We start from the raw sequence: 14,774 nt of genomic DNA, 5'->3' as shown, positions 1-14,774 counted from the left end.
TGGGAGAGGCAGACAGAGTGACTCACAGACACTGGGAGACACAAACACCAATAGACAGATGGACGACAGAGCCTGCAGACAGCAGAAGAGACAGACTTTGCGAAATGCAACAAGCAATACAGGGAGACTCACACATATGGAAGAGGCAGACAGAGTGACTCAGACACCGAGAGAAAGACACTAAGAAACAAAGAAAAAGAGATGGGCCACAGACACTTGGTGATACAGACTTTGAGATGCAACAAAGGGAGAATCAAACAAATGGGAGACGCAGACACTAAGAGACAGACGGACAACAGAGCCTGCAGACACTAGAAGAGACACACCTTGGGAGATGGCAACACAGGTAGAAACAGAGGACACAGTCACACAGACAAGAGCTGCACACACAGAGAGACTAAGAGAGACTAAGACACAGAAAGCAGACAAATATATGGACCAGAAAAGCCAGACACTGGGAGAGAGAGACAGAGAAACATCGGCAGCCACGAACACCGAGACACACGCTGCTGCGCACTTTTTTTTTTGAGACAGAGAAACACCAGCAGCCGTGAACACCGAGACACACGCTGCTGCGCACACTCAAGGGGGTGAAGACTGCAGCCAAACACAGATCACACCAGGGGCAGGAAGTTAAAAAAAAAAGTTTCAAAAGTGGCAGCTGGTAATCTCTCCCTGCGTCCTATCTGTCCGCACTGCTCTCGCCCCCTGCGAGGGGGGCCCAGCACCCCCTGGCCCCTCTTCACTGTGACCGGAAGTGGCCCCCGTAGCCCCGCGCCCCTCAGCACTGCACCGCTGCCTGGAGTCTACCGATAAAGGCTCGGAAGCCGCGGCCCAGCTTTCATACCTTCACCGTCCCCCGCACCCCTTACCCTGTGACGGTCACAACAGAGACAGCCAGAGGACTCAGTCGACGGCGGCAAGCAGGCGGCCACGCATGTTAACGGGCACCACGTGTGCTCTCTTTAAAGTTTGTAGGGGGACAGGTGCTGTCCGCACACTGGAACCAGCAGGGAGAGTTCGAGCACTGGAAGAATGGCTCCCTGATCGAAAGAGTGCGGGAACAAAACAAATGCATCAGAGGATGCAGTTTAAGTGGACGGGCACAGGACAGGGGCTAGCACAGGGAGGGAGGGTGGCGGGAACGGGCACAGAACAGGGGGGGGCGGGAAGCGGGAGGGGGGCAGGAATGGACCCGAGCTAACGGGCACCACGTGTTCTCTCTTTAAGGTTTGTAGGGGGACAGGTGCTGTCCGCACACTGGAACCAGCAGGGAGAGTTCGAGCACTGGAAGACAAAAACAAATGCATCAGAGGATGCAGTTTAAGTGGACGGGCACAGGACAGGGGCGAGCACAGGGAGGGAGGGTGGCGGGAACGGGCACAGAACAGGGGGGGGGCGGGAGGGGGCAGGAATGGACCCGAGCTAACGGGCACCACGTGTGCTCTCTTTAAAGTTTGTAGGGGGACAGGTGCTGTCCGCACACTGGAACCAGCAGGGAGAGTTCGAGCACTGGAAGAATGGCTCCCTGATCGAAAGAGTGCGGGAACAAAAACAAATGCATCAGAGGATGCAGTTTAAGTGGACGGGCACAGGACAGGGGCGAGCACAGGGAGGGAGGGTGGCGGGAACGGGCACAGAACAGGGGGGGGCGGGAAGCGGGAGGGGGGCAGGAATGGACCCGAGCCGAGCTCCAGAAACAAATCCCTTGCACACGGGGAGGGGGGCGGAACGGACACACGGGGAGGGGGGAGGAGGGGGCGGGAAGGCAAGATGAGCAACTGCACACGCACTTCCGAGCGGGAGGGGGGAGGGGGGGGGGCGGGAAGCGGGAGGGGGCGGGAATGGACCCGAGCCGAGCTCCAGAAACAAATCCCTTTCACACGGGGAGGGGGCGGAACGGACACAAGGGGAGGGGGAGGAGGGGGAGGGGGCGGGAAGGCAAGATTTAACACGCACTCACCAGTGAATTGTCTCAGGGAATTATCCCGCTATCACCATAGGGGCAGTGCGCGACCCGCCTGGATCTCTCTCTGTTTTCACTCGATCGCATGCTGCCCTCGTTATGGCCCCCGTTCTGCCCGCACCAGTCTCTACCTTCTGTGCCTGCTCCGGGCCCTTGCTCACCTCGACCTCGCCTATGTCGCCGTCCAACACCTGCCCGGCAACGTCCTCCGCTTCTTCCGGGGCTCCCTCCAGGCAGGCCACGGGAGCCCCGCGTGGGCCGCCATACTTGTTGTGGGCCGCCGTCTTCCTTCTTCCCCTGGGCGGCGGGGGGGCGGGCACTTCCGGCCGGCCGCGCTAGGATTGGCCGGCCGGCCAGTCACGGGGCGGGAAACGGGAAGAAGAGACGCAGTAGTGCCGGCAATGCCGGACCAGACACGGGGGCGTTCCCGGCGTCCCGTGACGTCGGCAAAAGCCAAAGAATGTCGGGAACGCCCCCGTGTCTGGTCCGGCATTGACGGACAGGCCCCTCGTCCAATGGCAAGGCTCCGTTTACGGAGCCAGCCAATCAAGGACGAGGGCCGGACAAAGCCACACTATGGAACTCAACAGGATTTCGCCTGCGCCGAAAAGGATGCGCAGAGCGCATCCTTCGGCGAGGCGAAACCTAAAAAGGGTTCACATCCACCATGTTGCTAGCAAGACAGACACAACTGGGGTGCACTGCCCTACTGCCACTGTGCCTGCTGCACTAATTGTAGAGATGGCCGTTTAAAATCCACTTGCCACATATACCATCATGTGCCACATACTGAAAAGATTTTAACAAACAAAAATGTGTTTCTAGACAGACGGCTCAAAAGTTACTAAAAAGGCAACAACACATGTTGCTACACAGTGGAAGGCCCATCACAAAGGTTGACTGTCAGCTTTCTGTTGTTTATTGATAAACTTGGGATTTAATCTGGCACTAATGAAGCGAAACATTTTCCCACACAGTGTTAGCACGTGTAAAATTGATCAAATAATGAAGTAACACTATATCAAAAACTAGTATGTTAATCCACTTTTGTTGGCTTTTTTTTTGCTGTATAATTTAGTCAACTCTGCTATATAATTTCATCCTTCCCACCTCATAATTCCAGCAGCCTTGCTTAAACAGAGTATAATTACCTTTTTAAATAATGACTTGCATATTCAAAGTGCTTTATGTCACAGGCTGGGACTTCATATCATTATAAATACACAAGTCAGGATTTTACACCGTACCAAAAAGGGTTCAATTGTGTGACTCTAATTTCACAGATAACTGCAGTGATCGCGTTAATTAATTGAGGTTGGATAGTATAAAAGAAAGTGTTCTCAAGGATTACTTTAATTTGCATTTATTTTTCGTTTATGGTGTGCACATTATTACATATGCAGCTGGCTATATGTGAAAAATCAACAAAATACTTAAAGAACATGTTCTTTTCTTTTAAGCCACTTAGCCACGTCTTTGACCCCACCACCACTGCACCAGGAATAACAGTTGCCATAGTATGCCTTTACCTGCTGGATGTAAATAGAGACAGCCTGTGAACGCGATAAATACAGAAAGTCACACTTCCAGGCCATCTTCATTTACAAGTATTTACAAACGCATCTGCACCCAACCTAGGACCATAGCCACGGCCCCCCAGGGGGGCGCGTCCCACAGTTTGAAGACCTCTGCTCTAAAGCCTAGTTCCCTGTAGATTCATGAATGAGGACTTACTCTAATGCCTACGCTGCTCTAGATTCATGAGCGGGGTGTCGCTCTAAAGCCTAGATCTCTGGAGATTCATGAGTGAGGTGTCGATCTAAAGTGTAGACCTCTGGAGATCCATGAGCTAGGTGTCGATCTAAAGTCTACGCTTCTATGTATTCATGATTGAGGTGTCACTCTAAAGCCTACGCTGCTCTAGATTCATGAGTGAGGTGTTGCTCGTAAGCCTCCACCTCTGGAGATTTATGAACAAAGTTTCACTCTAAAGCCTACGCCTTTGTGCATTCATGAGCGAGGTGTCACTCTAAAGGCTGGGCCCCTGTAGATTCCTGCGTGAGGTGCCAGTCTAAAGCTTAGTCCCATCTAGATTCATGAGCGAGGTGTCACTCTAGAGGCTGGGCCCCTGTAGATTCCTGAGTGAGGTGCCAGTCTAAAGCTTAGTCCCATCTAGATTCATGAGCAAGGTTATACTTTAAAGCCTAGGCCCCTGTTGTTTCATGAACGAGGTGTCACTCTAAAGCCTATGCCTCTGTACATTCATGAGCGAGGTGTCACTCAAAAGACTAGGCTGCTCTAGATTTATGAGCGAGGTGTTGCTCTTAAGTCTAGACCTCTGGAGATTCATGAGCAAGGTGTCACTCTAAAGCCTAATTAAACAACAAGGGGTGGTGATGGACAGAGTTTCTGAATTAAGCAGAATACTCTCACCCAGTCAAGAGATCAGAACTAGATCCAACACCGTTTTTTAGCTCACTGCACCATCCCAGCTCAGAACCTGGCTATATGCAAATTAGTCTGTTCCTGTCCCAGTGCATGATGGGAACAGGGCAAACCAAACTACCAAGCCAATTCTTTCACTGGGAAGGAAACAAGCTTCCGGGGACCGGTTTCTGGCATTACAGCCGTCTTCGGCCCGGCTTGCTTGTATCCTGATGGTGCAATGAGCAAGGGACTCACATCTGAGTATACCCTTCCACGCTTAGGTGTTGCTCTTAAGTCTAGACCTCTGGAGATTCATGAGCAAGGTGTCACTCTAAAGCCTATCGCCTGCATTATTTATTTATTTCTGTGGTATCGCCTGCATTAGACTACATAGCGCCGTGTTTAAAATCGTCTCGCCTGCATTTCTCATATTTGCGCAGTGTTTTGCTTAATCACATTGCTCTCAGCGCTTGTGTCCATAGCGCCGCCCGCCCTGCACTGCATTTCATTTCACTGCATTCCACCTGGCAGCAACGTGCATCATTGGATTTATTATCGTCGCTGGCGACCTACTGCCCCTTCCTCGCCTCCCCTCTGACCTCCATCTTGTTTGCTGTTGTTGTTTTCCCTGCCCCTCCTCCCCGCTACCGCCTCCCAGCTGCTGACCCTCCCACCCACGTTCACAGAGCCTACCTCGTCCTCTCAGCCCCTGTGACCGCCCGGACTCGCTCCTGACCGGTTGCTCCTTCCCTGCTCCTCTCCCTGTACTGCTGCTATCTTGCTGGGGATCGCACTGCTGAATTCAACCTCACGGTATCGCCTGCATTATTTATTTATTTCTGTGGTATCGCCTGCATTAGACTACATAGCGCCGTGTTTAAAATCGGCTCGCCTGCTTTTCTCATATTTGCGCAGTGTTTTGCTTAATCACATTGCTCTCAGCGCTTGTGTCCATAGCGCCGCCCGCCCTGCACTGCATTTCATTTCACTGCATTCCACCTGGCAGCAACGTGCATCATTGGATTTATTATCGTCGCTGGCGACCTACTGCCCCTGCCTCGCCTCCCATCTGACCTCCATCTTGTTTGCTGTTGTTGTTTTCCCTGCCCCTCCTCCCCGCTACCGCCTCCCAGCTGCTGACCCTCCCACGCTCCGCCCCCTCCACCATCCATTTATGGCCAATGCCTCCACGCGCAGCGTCCACGCGCTTCGGACATGCCGAAGGTGCGCCAAAGGTAAGCCCGTCTACGCCCGTCCGCGCCTGGACCGCGCCCAGCGCCAGTCCCCCTGCCCCTCTCGCTCCACAGCCCTCCCGCATTACCTATGATGCCTCCACCCTCCTAGCCCTTGACCCCGGCCGCGCCCCCAACTGCGTCCAAGCCGCTCCTGGACGCACCCATGGACCTTTCTCCTGCTTCTCCTGCAAATTTAGCGGCACCGACAACATCTCCGCAACGACTACACCACAGATTCCCGACCCCAACCACCTAGAATGCATCCTTCTCAACACCCGCTCGGTCCACAGGCACGCCATTGACCTCTGGAACCTACTAGACACCATCTCTCCTGACGTCGCCTTCCTAACGGAAACATGGATGAACGCTTCCTCCGCCCCTGACATCGCCATCGCTATCCCTGATGACTATAAGATCACACGCAAGGACCGCACCGACCATACAGGAGGAGGAATCGCTATCGTCCATAAGAAAACAATCCGCATCTCAACCAGCTCTGATGCCAACCTCGCCAACTCCGAACACCTTCACTTCCAGATCCACATCGACCCCAAAACCACACTCAGAGGCACCCTCCTCTACAGACCACCTGGACCACGAGCAAAATTCAGTGAAGACATCACAGACTTCATCACTCCACACGCGCTCCCCTCCAAAGACTTCATCCTTCTGGGAGACCTCAACTTCCACCTTGAAAAGATCAACGACCGCAACACCGCCACCCTCTTGGACAACCTCGCCAACCTCGGACTTAAACAACTGGTCACTTCCCCCACCCACATCGCAGGTCACACTCTCGACCCCATCTTCACCTCCAGCAGCCATGTCTCCTTCAGCCACACTACGGATCTCCTCTGGACTGACCACAGCTGCGTTCACTTCATCTACAACAAGCCGAAACCCATCAACCACCCCCAACCAACTCTGCAAAGAAACTGGAACAAAATCACCACAGAGCAGATCTCCACATCACTCCTTCAATCCTCCCCAGCCCTCTCTTCTAACGCCAACGAAGCCGCCTCCAACCTCACCGTTTGGTTATCCAACACCGCCGACACCTTAGCACCACTGAAAAAACGTCAACACAAACTTGGCTTCAAGAAGGCCTCATGGTTCAACGACGACCTCAAGAAATCCAAGAAACTGTGCCGCTCCCTTGAAAAGGCCTGGAAAAAAGACCCATCCACCAGCAACAAGGACGCCTTCAAAAGCGCCATCCGTACTCACCACCAACTGATCCGAAAAGCCAAGAAAACAGCATTCAAAAATCGACTTGACAACAACGCCCACAACAGCAAGGAACTTTTCAACATCGTCAAGGAATTTTCCAACCCCTCGGCCAACTCCAACGACATCACCCCCTCTCAAACCCTCTGCGATTCCCTAGCCTCTTTTTTCCACAACAAGATTGCTGACATCCACAACAGCTTTGACAACCAACCCGGAAGGCAACCCACCCTACCATCAGCTGACCATCCTCCCCCCGTTAACACCCTTAACGCCTGGAACCCAATCTCCACTGAGGACACCATCCGCCTGATGAATTCCATCCACTCTGGATCCCCCACAGACCCATGCCCCCACCACATCTTCAACAAAGCAGACTCCGTCATAGCTCCGCACCTCCGAGACGTCATCAACTGCTCCTTCAACTCCGCTACCTTCCCAGAAGACTGGAAACACGCTGAACTCACCGCCCTTCTGAAAAAACCAACAGCAGACCCCACCGAACTCAAAAACTACCGCCCCATCTCACTTCTTCCATTCCCGGCCAAAGTCATCGAGAAAGCTGTCAACAACCAGCTCTCCGCCTTCCTCGAAGCCAACAAATCACTCGACCCCTCACAATCTGGCTTCCGAGCCAAACACAGCACTGAGACCGCACTCATCGCAGCAACAGACGACATTCGAACTCTACTGGACAATGGAGACACAGTCGCCCTCATCCTCCTCGACCTCTCTGCAGCCTTCGACACAGTCTGCCACAGCACCCTTTTACAATGCCTCAGAAACATCGGAATCCAAGGAAAGGCACTGGAATGGATCACCTCGTTCCTCACCGGAAGAACCCAGAGAGTCCGCCTCCCACCATTCAAGTCCGAGGCCTCTGAAATCATCTGCGGCGTACCACAAGGATCCTCACTCAGTCCCACCCTCTTCAACGTATACATGAGCCCCCTCGCGGCCATCGCCCGCCAACACAACCTCAACATCATCTCTTACGCGGATGACACTCAACTGATCCTATCTCTCACCAAGGACCCCAGCACCGCCAAAACTAACCTACACGAAGGAATGAAAGAAGTCGCCGAATGGATGAAACAAAGCCGTCTGAAACTGAACTCAGACAAAACAGAAGTCCTCATCTTAGGTAAATCACCCTCTGCATGGGACGACTCCTGGTGGCCGGAAGCCCTCGGAATTGCACCCATCCCGACAGACCACGCACGGAACCTTGGCGTCATCCTGGATTCTTCACTCTCAATGAACAGACAAGTCAGCGCCGTATCCTCTTCCTGCTTTAACATTCTTCGCATGCTCAGAAAAACATTTCGCTGGATCCCCCCCGAAACAAGGAAAACAGTCACCCACGCTCTAGTCACGAGCCGACTGGACTACGGAAACACCCTCTACGCAGGTACCACCGCTAAACTCCAGAAGAAACTACAACGAATACAAAACGCCTCAGCCAGGCTCATATTAGACATCCCACGCAACAAACACATCTCTGGTCACCTTAAAGACCTCCACTGGCTACCCGTCAATAAGAGGATTACTTTCCGACTGCTTTCCCACGCACACAAATCACTCTACGACATCGGACCAGATTGCCTCAACTCTCGACTGTCCTTCTACACCCCCTCCCGCCAACTGCGCTCTTCCAGCCAAGCCTTCGCCACTGTACCTCGCATCAACAAGACCACCATGGGAGGCAGATCCTTCTCATACCTGGCTGCCAAAACATGGAACTCACTCCCCGCTTACCTTCGCCTCACCCAGAATCACCTAGCGTTCAGAAAGCAGCTTAAAACGTGGATATTTGAAAAATAATCCACCTCCCCTTCCTAAGCACCTTGAAACCCTCTGGGTATGTAGTGCGCTATATAAATGTTATGACTTGACTTGACTTGACTAAGCCCCTGTAGATTTATGAGTGAGGTTTCACTCTAAAGCCTAGGCTGCTCTAGATTCATGAGGAAGGTGTCACTCTAAAGCCTACTCCTCTATACATTCATGAGCGTGGTGTCACCCTAAAGCCTAAGCCCCTGTAGATTAATGAGCGAGGTGTCACCCTGAATCCTACGTCTCTGTAGATTCATGAACGAGGTGACACTCTAAAGCCTAGGCTGCTCTAGATTCATGCGTGAGGTGTCGCAATAAACCCTAGGCCTCTGGAGATTCATGAGCAAGGTGTCATTCTAAAGCCTACACTTCTATAAATTCATGAAGGGGGTTCACTGTAAAGCCTATGCCTCTGTACATTCATGAGCGGGGTGTCACTCTAAAGCTAGGGCCCCTGTAGATTCCTGAGTGAGGTGTCAGCCTAAAGCTTAGCCTCCTGTAGGCTCATGAGCGAGGTGTCGCTCTAAAGACTAGACCCCTGAAGATTCATGAGCAAGGTGTCGCTCTAAAGCCTAGGCTCCTGTAGACTCATGAGTGGGGTGTCGCTCTAAAGACTAGACCCCTGAAGATTCATGAGCAAGGTGTCGCTCTAAAGTCTAGGCTCCTGTAGGTTCATGAGCGAGGTGTCGCTCTAAAGCCTAGGATCCTGCAGATTCATGAGCGAGGTGTCACTCTAGATCCTAGCTGCTCTAGATTCATAAGTGAGGTGTCACTCTAAAGCCTAGGCTCCTATAGCTTCATGAGCGAGGAGTCGCTCTAAAGCCTTGGATCCTGCAGATTCATGAGCAGGGAGTCGCTCCAGAGCCAATTCACCCAGCGATTCATTAATAGGGCTTCACTCTACGCCCAGTCCAGTCATCCATTGATTCATGAGTATGTTACCCTAGGGTTCCAGGACATCTTGCCATGGGAAACTCCCTGACACACATATTGGGTCAGTGAGTTTCCTGCAGTGAACACGTTTCTTCCTTGTCCCTTCTTCCTTCCACATGCAGCTCTTTTTTATTAATTTTGCTTCCCTTCTCTAAAACAGTTTTGTTTTATTTGGGGAAGGGCTCCTTCTTCTGTGAGGTACATGGAGGAGGGTCATGAACCAGAAATGAAGACACGATTGGTTCCCATTTCATGGATCCATGTCATGGATCCCATTACCTGCTTCGCTTCTAGTGTTTTTTTTTGTTCAGGCTACACATGTATCTGGTCTTTTTTTTCCTGGAGAGGCCCTCCCTACTTTCTTTTTTTCCATTTCCCACCAGCTCCTAGTGTGCTTCGTCATCCCTGGATCGAGTGCATATCAGGAAATGCTTGGGAGTGAAAAAGTGGACACTTACCATACTCTACTGCACAGGTCACACATGGACTCATGAGTGATGCGTTAGACTAGCACCTGCATCAAAACACAGATTCATGAGACAAATGTCGCCCATGGATTCACGATCAGTGTGTTACACACGCACTCGGCTCTCCCAGGGTTTCATGAGCAGTGCGTTACACTAACACTTGGCTCACCCAGGGATTCATGAGCAGTGCGTTACACTAGCCCTCGGCTCACCCAGGGATTCATGAGCAGTGCGTTACACTAGCCCTCGGCTCACCCAGGGATTCATGAGCAGTGCGTTACACAAGCACTCGGCTCACCCAGGGATTCATGAGCAGTGCGTTACACAAGCACTCGGCTCACCCAGGGATTCATGAAAAATGGTGTTTTTGAGTCACCCTAACAATCCACCCTCCTATCTCTTTCCCCTGACCAATAAGCCCCGTCATGTCCTGCTTCTCATATAATGTGTTTTAACAAGATATCCCAGTGTGATTGTTGGGAATTCCGAAGCGCACCCCCCCCTCAGTCTTATTGACCAAGCTACGCCCCTGGCAGTCCATTACACCAGCCCCAGGGTCTCCCACGGATTCCTGAGCAGTGTGTTACACCAGGACCCGGGGTCGCCCACAGAGTCATGAGCAGTGCATTACACCAGCACCGGGGTCGCCCACGGATTCATGACCAGTCCGTTACACCAGCACCAGGGTCACCCACAGAGTCATGAGCAGTGTATTACACCAGCACCAGGGTCACCCACGGATTCATGAGTAGTGCGTTACACCAGCACCAGAGTCATCCACAGATTCATAAGCAGTGCGTTACCCTAGCACCAGGGTCACCCACGGATTCATGAGCAGTGTAGTGCGTTATACCAGCACCAAAGTCGCCTACTGATTCAGGAGCAGTGAGTTACACTAGCACCAGTGTCGCCCACTGATTGATGAGCAGTGTATTACACCAGCACTGGGGTCGCCTACGAATTCAGGAGCAGTGTGTTACACTAGCACCAGGGTCGCCTACAGATTCTGGAGCAGTGAGTTACACTAGCCCCTAGACACGGAACTGACATTTACCGCTGTGTGATAGCGAATTGCTGCCCCAAAGACTCGCACCGAGCCTAAGTCTGGTTCACTTGGGCCACTCTGCCCGCTCTCTATCCCCACAGCAGCCGAGTAGGCGCTGCTTGGGGGCCCGCCATCTTGGAGCAGGGCGAGAGACTATCGCTTAGCCCCTCCCCGCCCTCACGCCACTGACAGCATAAAAGTCACATTAGAAGCACACCCCGCTGAATAAGAGTGTGTGTGGTTGTGTGCGACTGAAGTCCTGAGGCGGAAAGCCGGGACGAAGTGTGTTTTAAATCGTTGTATTACTTGTGTTTCTTAAAATTACCACTGATTTTAATTTTGACTTTGGGAACCTTAGAAATTTAAATTTGTGCACTTACTCGATCCTAGACACGGAACTGACATTTACCGCTGTGTGATAGCGGATTGCTGCCCCAAAGACTGGCACCGAGCCTAAGTCTGGTTCACTTGGGCCACTCTGCCCGCTCTCTATCCCCACAGCAGCCGAGTAGGCGCTGCTTGGGGGCCCGCCATCTTGGAGCAGGGTGAGAGACTATCGCTTAGCCCCTCCCCGCCCACACGCCACTGACAGCATAAAATGATGATTTCACCAGGAGGTGCAGCGGACGGGCGCAGCGGCGGTGCCGAAGGTGCGCCAAAGGTAAGCCCGTCTGTGCCCGTCCGTGCCACGACCGGACCTAGGGCCATATCCCCTGGCCCATTCTTAACATACTCTAAAGAATCCTTGCTAGGTCTGAATAAAATACCTTGTAACTGTGAGGAACCCTTGAACATAGAGACGGGGGATAGAACATGGAGATGTAAAACATGTAGGAGAACCTTTGGTTACACTCAAACAAGGAGCCCTAAGTTGCATAAAAGAAAGGAAACCCTACAATGTGGACTGGTCAATGTTAGGTCTATGGGCAAGCATGCCCAACACATCTTTGACCTAATCTCAGAAAAAGAGCTAGACTGTCTATTCATGACAGAAACCTGGCTAACTCCCGATAGCACCCCAGATGTCACGATCGCTCTCCCTCAAGGGTATCTTATATCTAGAGAAGATAGAACCATCCAGAGAGGAGGAGGAATAGCTATTGTGTATAAGGAAATTCTAAGCTGCCAAACATTTTCAATTCCAGGCATCAAAGGTGCAGAAAGCCTAGGCTTTGAGCTTAAGGTGCATGACTCTTTCACCTTATCAGGAGCACTAATATATCGGCCACCTGGGACTCCCACAGAATTTATAAACAGTATTGGTGATGCGATAGGTGATCTTGCCCTGAAAACCTCAAACTTTACGATCTTAGGGGATATCAATATACCTCTAGACTCCATCTTAGACCAAACCACCATAGGCTTTACTGACATGACGAACATTCTAGGGCTAAAAATACTTACCACCTTACCTACACACATTGCTGGTCATACCATTGACTGCATCTGCTCCAACCTAGACACGCTCTTGGTAAAGAACCCACAAAAACTGATATGCTCTGATCATAGCTATATACCCTTTTCCCTTCAAGTGATAGAAAAACACAAACTGGGGAATAAACCCTATATACCCCAGGGAGGCCCTCACTGGAAGGAGTTGATAGGAAAACCAGAGTTTCTAACGAAGGCACTTGAAACCATACCAGCCACGACATGGGATCCCGGAAAGGATAGCCAGACCTTTAGGGAATGGATGAAGGCCCTTCTCATGGAGAAGGACAACACCACTCCTAGACCGAGAGGAAATAAACAGCATTGAACCTCTGCTCCCTGGTTCTCCCCAACCCTAAAGGAAGAGAAAAGAAAGGTTAGGGCTCTAGAACGGACTTGGCGCCGTAACTATGAAATAAACGATCAGCATAGGTATAAAATGGCCCGCCGGCACTATCATGGAATGATAAAAACCACGAAAAAGGATTTCTACATCAAAGCCATAACAAACACCAACAATAAACAAAAAGAAATCTTCAATATTGTTAATACCTACATGAACCCCAATACCATGCAGAGAGACATCCCCCCTCTCAAACTCTGTGTAATAATATCGCAGACTACTTTCATGACAAAATACAGGCGCTTACCATAGATTTCCCCCATCCCAGGATGAGTTCCAACACAAAAGGACTAACTTGACGACGGACCTTTTCTCTTCCTTTAAACCAGTGAGCCTGGAAGAATCCCGGGCACAAATACTAAAAACCAAATCGGGCTCTCCCTTTGATGCCTGCCCCCGTTGTACTCCACACCCTGGTAGAGATCGTCAACCCATATATTAACAATAATATTAATTCCTCCCTCACCATGGGAATAGTCCCTGAAGAATGGAAACCTTTACCAGATCCCTCCACCCTCAATAATCTAAGACCAATTTCGCTGCTCCTCACTTTCTGTAAACTTACAGAAAAATCAGTTAATCAACAGTTTACCACCTTTTAGAGGCCAATAACATCTGGCACCCTAATCAAGCTGGGTTTAGAGCACAGCACTCGACCGAATCAGCCCTAATTTTTTCCGCCGAAACACTCAGGGCTGCGCTGGACCAGGGAAAGAAAGCAGTCCTGGTGCTCCTTGACCTGTCCGCGGCGTTCGATATGGTATGTCATACCATCCTGATAGACCGGTCACCCGCGGCAGGGACGGGAGGCAAAGTACTAGACTGGTTGAAAAGCTTTCTGGCCAACAGACGACAAATAGTCACCCTGAGACAGTTTAGGTCAGAAGAAAAACGTCTAAACACAGGAGTGCCACAGGGCTCATGCCTAAGCCCGACACTTTTTAATGTATATATGGCCCCTCTGATCGCCCTTATATCATCTTATGGCATAGCCACCATCTGATACGCCGATGATACACAACTCATCCTAGTGATGGAGGACGACACTGGCGTAGCAGAGACCGAGCTTAAAAACTGCCTAGAAGCTACATTCCACTGGATGGAAATAAATCACCTCAAATGCAATACAGGGAAGACCGAAATTCTACCTCTCGGCAAGGGAAACATCTTTAACCCTATTCAGTGGTGGCCAGAAGACGCTATTGCTCCCCCTAACATGGCCAATGCAGTTAGAAACCTAGGGATAAAATTTGACCCCTCCATGAACTTTCAACAACAAGCAGTAGCCATGGCAGGGAACTGCTTCGGCATAATAAAAAAGCTTAGGAAATTTTTCGACCTTATCCCCCTCTCAGTTAGGAAGACTATTGCAGTGGCCCTAGTCACCTCCCGTCTTGACTACTGCAACAGTCTGTACGCAGGAACCAACAGAATAGTCTGCCACAAACTACAAGTGGTGCAGAATGCAGCAGCCAGACTAGTCCTAGGATGGAAAAGAAGGACCTCGGCCACGATAGCAATGAACACCCTGCACTGCTCCCTATTCATAAAAGGGTGCTCTTTAAGATCCTGTTAATTACTTTCAGGGCTTTCAATAAAACTGGACCAAAATACATTGAAAACATGTTTAAACGCTACATCCCTACACGCTGCCTGAGATCCCAAGGTAACAACCTCCTCACCATACCTAAGTTCCGACTTAAAACCAAAGGAGGAAAAGCCCTAGCAGTCCTGGAGTCTAGGGCCTGGAACACATTACCACTCCCCTTCCGACATATCCCCACCGAAATTCTCTTCAGAAAGA

General features: G+C 51.1%; 1 protein-coding gene across 1 annotated transcript in view; it reads left to right on the top strand.

The window, feature by feature from the left end:
- TSPAN4 (tetraspanin 4) overlaps window positions 1-14,774 on the top strand; it is a 766,988-nt gene that overhangs the window by 537,636 nt on the left and 214,578 nt on the right. The gene's annotated exons all lie outside the window — the stretch shown is intronic.

This window comes from Lissotriton vulgaris, chromosome 2_1 (assembly GCF_964263255.1).
Source record: "Lissotriton vulgaris chromosome 2_1, aLisVul1.2, whole genome shotgun sequence".
Classification (NCBI taxonomy): domain Eukaryota; kingdom Metazoa; phylum Chordata; class Amphibia; order Caudata; family Salamandridae; genus Lissotriton; species Lissotriton vulgaris.
The sequence above is the reverse complement of the archived record's forward strand: the minus strand, read 5'-3'. Positions and strand labels throughout refer to the sequence as shown.